Source organism: Raphanus sativus, chromosome 2 (genome assembly GCF_000801105.2).
Source record: "Raphanus sativus cultivar WK10039 chromosome 2, ASM80110v3, whole genome shotgun sequence".
In the NCBI taxonomy this organism is placed as follows: domain Eukaryota; kingdom Viridiplantae; phylum Streptophyta; class Magnoliopsida; order Brassicales; family Brassicaceae; genus Raphanus; species Raphanus sativus.
Window position 1 is genome coordinate 12,928,122 of NC_079512.1, and position 5,058 is coordinate 12,933,179.

General features: G+C 43.4%; 1 non-coding gene across 1 annotated transcript; it reads right to left on the reverse strand.

Moving 5' to 3' along the window:
- Positions 1-3,091: 3,091 nt before the first annotated feature.
- On the reverse strand, positions 3,092-3,197 carry LOC130508785 (small nucleolar RNA R71). Its single transcript, XR_008942963.1, has one exon. It is a non-coding gene; the product is annotated as a small nucleolar RNA R71 (small nucleolar RNA).
- Between the last annotated feature and the right edge of the window lie 1,861 nt (positions 3,198-5,058).

Sequence of the window (5,058 nt, forward strand, 5' to 3'; positions counted from 1 at the left end):
GTCGGACAATTCGATTGACGATGTCCAATTTCTCCACAGGAAAAGCAACGTATGGAGCTTGGACGGTTGTTCCGATTGTCAGCCAACGGGACTAAGGCGGTTTCTGGTTTTACCGGAGTAGTATCTTCGGTCGTATTTTGGTTTTGTGGGAGTGAAGTAGGACGTGATGGTCGTGTTGCAGTCCAAGAAGAGAAAGATGACTTTGTTTTAGCTTCAATGGTAAGAGCTTGTTGATGAGCTGCAGACAACGTAAGAGGGTGAAAGAGGTTGATGGTATGTTGAATCTGTTGACGAAGCCCTGCCGTGAAGCGTGCTACCAGTTGACGTTCAGAATCCTGGATATCAACACGAGTGAGAAGTAAAAAAAATTCTGTAGAGTAGTCAGCTACGGAGCGTGTTCCTTGGTGGATGGTATGGAGGCGTTGGAACATCATCTGGTCGTAATTGTAAGGCAAGAAAGTTTTTTTGAGTTTTGACTTTAGCTTATCCCACGACAAGATTTTAGGTTTCCCGAGACGAACTCGAGTTGTCTTCAACTGTGTCCACCATGCTGCTGCTCTTCCACAAAATTTCATTGTGAGAACAGGAACACATCGTTCCATTGGTGCTCGTCGGAACTCTAGGATCTCTTCAAACGTGATGATCCAATCAAGAAGTTCCTCAGCTGATGAGTTGCCATGGAACTCAGGAATCTCTGTTTTAAATCTTTTTCCCATTGAAAACCATCATCATCTCCACGGACAGCATCACGAGCCAGTGCTCGGTTATGACGAAGAGGAGCAAAAGGATTATCGGCAACCAGGTTCCCAGCTCTATCATCTTCTTCATCGGTTTCGTTAGCTTGCTCATGATCGGGTATATCAATAGGGGATGGCGGGGCGTTTCGTTGAACGTTGAGGTTATGGAGGGCGGCAGTGATAGTTTGCATCTGAGCTTGAAGCTTGATATCTTGCATATTTACATGTTTTTAGCCTTCATATCTTGTGCATTTTGATCATATAGCTTAGAGCTTAGTGTCTATAGGATCCATATTGCATACATATGTCCCTATCAGGTGTTGGAGCATACTATGAGATGATATGAAGTGTTTGAGAGCTTAAAAATCCAAAGGAGATGAAGAATGATGTTCAACTAAGCAAGTACTCTTTTAGACACGACTAGACCTGACAGACCAGACCGCCATCACCAACACGGGCGTGAAGGGCGAGACCGGACTGCCTCGACCTGGATGGTGAAGCCGGGCGTGTGGGCGAGGACCGGACTGCATGGACCGCCATGACGAACCCGGGCGTGGATGATGAGACCGGAGTGCATGGACCGGAATGCACAACCCGGGCATGAGGCAGCTTGGGTGAGAGAGTGGTCGAGGCTGGTTTTCTCAAACCGGTCCGGTTCGACCCAATTCGACCTTGGGTCATTTTAAACACTATTTTGAAGTTCTAATTAGCCTTATCCAAGGGGCACTCTACTCTTTTATCCTATGTATCTCTCTTTACCCTAAACCTAAGTATAAATACTTTGTAATCTCCATTTTGGAGAGATTATCTTATTTTTCTCTTAAGAATCACAAAACCTCTTTTGGGTGAAAGTTCTTCCCTTTCGTTCTTGTGTTCTTAAGTGTTTATAATTTCATTTCTTGCTTTCTTAAACATGATTAAGCTTGGAAACCTCATGGGTTCAAGAGTAATCATGGTGATTAGTGAGTAATCCACTTTTGGATTCATGGGTTAGGGAGATTAAGGGTGATTAGGCTTGATCTAGGGTGTTTAGGTGTAGATCCTTCTTAATCCTTGCTAGTAGAGTGTTTTTAATGCTTCTTTAGAGCTGGCCTCTCTAAAGTTGAGTTCTAGACATTTCCCACCCACAAGGTGTTCGATGAAATGTCTGAACCAACTCTCCTAAGCTTTTAACATACTCTACCAAAGAGATTTGTTGTTAAAGGTGTTAAGATGGCTATTAGACTTGTCATTAATGATTGCTTCCTAAACATTCAACCAAAGAGATTTGATGCTTGAGTTTTGGAAGTGAATGAGCATTCATCTAGAGATAGAGTTTGTTTACTCTTGTGTCTAGGTCTAAGGTAGATAGATTGATTGAAAGCGGACACCTTTAGATTAAGTTTGATCACTCAAGATCTAAATCCCTTATCCCATGAGTTCTTCTTCTCATAATCAAAGAAAGTTTGTATCTTTATTGCTTTTTAGTATTGTTCTTAGCATAAAAACCATTCACTCAATCATTAGACTTAGATTAAGTATATACTTGTATTCTCTTTGCTTTAAAATGAACTAGGAATGAATTAACATCTGAAGTACTACTTTGATTTGCATAATTGGACTCTTGAAAAGTCCTCTTATCAAATTGGCGCCGTTGCCAACTTCTAAGTTGATTTTGACATTGGGATTTAGTCACTTGCTTGAGACTAAGTCATTTTTTTTTCTCTCTTATTGTGATATTGGTTCTGCTTCTTTCTTTCCTTTTTGATTTTCAGGTGTATGAACTTGAGGAGCAGAGGTTCATCAAGCCTAGTTCCAAGAGTTGACATAGCTGCACTTGAAAGAGAGATTGTAAGAAGGAGAAGAGGAGAAGAGCAACAGGCTCACGTTCAGAGGTTGGGATTTGATATGGAGAACCTACCTCAAGATAGAGCTGCTCAAGATGGCAATGGTCAAGGAGCTGCAAACCTTAGACCACAGCGCCAACCACAACACCCACAGCGGCCAAGCTCGCGCCATTGGAGCCTATGATCAACCTCACATTAATGGTCATAGGTTGGGAATCAGAGCACCAGCTGTGGAGAACAAAAACTTTGAGATCAAGTCAGGGCTGCTCAACACCATAGAGAACAACAAGTATCATGGCCTTGCTGCTGAGGATCCATTTGATCACTTGGACAAGTCTGATAAGTACTGTGGCTTGTACAAGACCAATGGTGTTTCTGAAGATGCCTTCAAGCTCAAGTTGATCCCTTTTTCCTTGGGAGACAAAGCACACCAATGGGAGAAGACTCTTCCAAGTGACTCCATCACTACTTGGGATGAGTGCAAAAGGGCTTTCCTAGAAAAGTTTTTCTCCTCATCCAGGACAGCCTAGATCAGGAATGAAATCTATGGGTTTCAACAGAAGAATCTTGAGAGATTTAGTGAAGCATGGGAGAGGTTTAAAAGCTACTGGTCTCAATGCCCACATCATGGCTTCAGCAAGGAGAGCTTACTTAGCACCTTTTATAGAGGAGCTCTACCACAGTACAGAAACATGCTTGATACTGCTAGCAATGGTTTCTTCTTGGGCAAGACTGAGGAGGAAGCAGAAGAGCTGGTGGAGAACATGGCTAAGAGTGACTCAGTTTATAGTGAGGAGCATGATAGAGCCAACATAGGTGATGATCAGCAAACTAAGAGAGAGCTCAAGTCTTTGCAAGACAAGTTGGACTTGATTCTCTCCGCCCAAGCTAAGCAAGAGCAAATGAACTTTGTGGGTGGTCCTAGTCAAGAAGCACCTCCTAAGGTGAATGGAGTAGATGGTTTGGAAGGGCAAGAGGAGTTGTGCTTCATCAACAGCAATGGTACTTGGTACAAAAAGGAACCTAACTTTCAGTACAACAAATACCAGCCTAGGCAAAACACACCTCCTAGTTTTGGGAACAACAACAATCAGTCCACTCAAGCTCAAGGAAACTCTTCTCAAGCTACATATCCTGATTCAAGTATGGAGTCAATGTTCAAGCAGATAATGGATGCTCAGTCTAGATTAGCAAAGGACATTGGTCATGAGTTCCAAACCGTGCACTCCAAGATTGATACTAGCTATACCGAGCTGAATAACAAGTTCCTACTACTTGCCTCTCGCTTCAACGCTTTGGAGAGTCAGGTCGCCTCTATGCCATCATCTTCCAAGAGCCCAATGGATCACTACTAGGGAAACCAGATAAGAATCCCAAGGAGTCTTGCAATGTTGTCATCTCTACTACTTCTTCAAAGATTGAGCTGAGTGATCATGAAAAAGAGGTGGATGAGATTGAAAGACTTTTGCATGAAACAGAGATTGTAGCAACAGCTGAAGCACATATGGTGGATAAGGTTATGGAAAGGGTTCAGGTGCAAGTTGAAAGGAAAGTTGAAGCAACAAATCTGCAGAGAGCTGAGCCTAGGGCTGAGAAACAAGTTGAGAGGAGAGCTGACAACAAGAAAGAGGTTAAGCTAGAAGAAGCCACTGAGGTTGAGCTGTCACCATATGAGGTCCCACTCCCATTTCCACAAAGGGTCCTCACAAAAGCTCAGAATAAGGTTATCTCCAAGTTCAGGAAGGACCTAAGTGATGTTGGCGTCAACCTTCCAGAGATCTCGGGTATGCGTGAGGCTCATGTCCAAATGCTGCTCATCCAGGACATTCTCACTCACAAAGAAGAAGTAGCAGAGCTCCTGAACATCTCTACACTACAGCTTGACCCACCAATCCCTCCATAGTCTCTTCCTAAGCTTGGACACCAAGGGATGTTCACATTACCTTGCTCCCTTGGTCAGCTCACTCTTAAAGATGCTCTTGTTGATTCTGGTGCCAGTGTGAATGTGATCTCAATGGAGATGGTGAAGAGTATAGGGATTGCGAGTATGGAACCAGACAAGTATTCACTACAGTTTGGGGATTCATCTTCTACAACCCCACTTGGTATCATTAAAGACTTCCCTTTGAAGATTGGAGCATGCACCATTCCCATTGACCTCACCGTCCTTAACATGGCGACTGGGAAGAGAGTTCCTTTGGTCTTGGGTACACCTTTCCTCACAACAGTTGGAGCTTGCATTGACTTTCCCAACAAGAAGGTCACTCTTATGAATGTGAACAAAGCTGTCTCCTGCCCATTACAACCTCCATTGGATGCTGGCTATTGTGGGACAATCACTTTTGGACAAGAAGCTTATAAGAAGCCCCAAGATGAAGTTGTTGTTTGTGAGACAAAAGGTCTCAATGGAGAGACTTCTAAAGAGTTGTGTGTTGAGCACTTGGAAAGTGCTAAAAAGGAGGGGATGAGTGGAACCTCAAAGGCCACTCATGGCA